A 704-nucleotide genomic window follows, 5' to 3' on the forward strand; every position below is an offset into this window, starting at 1 on the left:
GAGTCTCTGTTGGTGTTGGAAATGTTAAATTGATGATTCGGGTTAAATAAGTCAAGAATCTGTCGGTGTTGAATTGTCAAAATATTTATTTAGGATTTTGTCGATGTTTGAATATTAAATTTTTATCTACATTTCATGGTTCGATATTTTGATGAAATATTAAATTGTGAAAGATTTACTATGTTATTTTTGGTTGATATAGAATGTGAAAGATTATTTTTCTGTTGTTGTTACTGTTATAATGTCATGTTAATTTGTTCATTTAAGAAGTAATAACAGGCATATATTGAATGTTACTTTGAAAATGTTTTTTTGAAATGAAGTATGAATAAGTATTTTTTGGCAGGGAAATATCCAGACCTTTTGCTGTTAAAGAATTACAAGATATATAATGATAAAAAAATTCTTGATATTCTTAAATACAAATTCCAAAATCTCGCATCAGAATCCTTGCAATTTTCTTCTTTGAAAAGACATTCAATAAACATAAAATATGACGAGTGTTTTATCATCTTTTTTTTTTCTCTCTCCATGGTTCCAACTCCCATCAGCATTCCAAAATATGTGCAAGATAACCAAGAAATGCAGTGTTTCTTTCGAAATTGAAATTGTATAGTATGCAGTCAGAAAATAAGATACAATCTCCTGAACTTATGATGACACACAACCCGCTCGCTTCCTGCATTGCCTCAGGGGAAGCAACG

The sequence above is a fragment of the Penaeus monodon genome, chromosome 29 (genome assembly GCF_015228065.2).
Source record: "Penaeus monodon isolate SGIC_2016 chromosome 29, NSTDA_Pmon_1, whole genome shotgun sequence".
Lineage (NCBI taxonomy): Eukaryota > Metazoa > Arthropoda > Malacostraca > Decapoda > Penaeidae > Penaeus > Penaeus monodon.